Here is a 256-nt window from a genome sequence, read left to right on the forward strand (position 1 = left end):
TCTCAACATCTAAACATAAATTCGCATGAAAAGTCAACACAAATGACAGGCCTGTTTAGTGTTCACGACTGGAGGGCAATAACATAGACACAGTAAAGGCCAAAATGGCTTAATATTGCTCCAGGAATGTTTGGGTATTGAGTGCAATGTAGCGTTTTAATAATCCTATGCTGAATTAACGGCAACATTTGGCGTGCGCAATGATGATTATATTAATAGCGATGATAATAACAACTATGTACTGTATTTGTATGTA

The sequence above is a fragment of the Penaeus monodon genome, chromosome 29 (genome assembly GCF_015228065.2).
Source record: "Penaeus monodon isolate SGIC_2016 chromosome 29, NSTDA_Pmon_1, whole genome shotgun sequence".
Classification (NCBI taxonomy): domain Eukaryota; kingdom Metazoa; phylum Arthropoda; class Malacostraca; order Decapoda; family Penaeidae; genus Penaeus; species Penaeus monodon.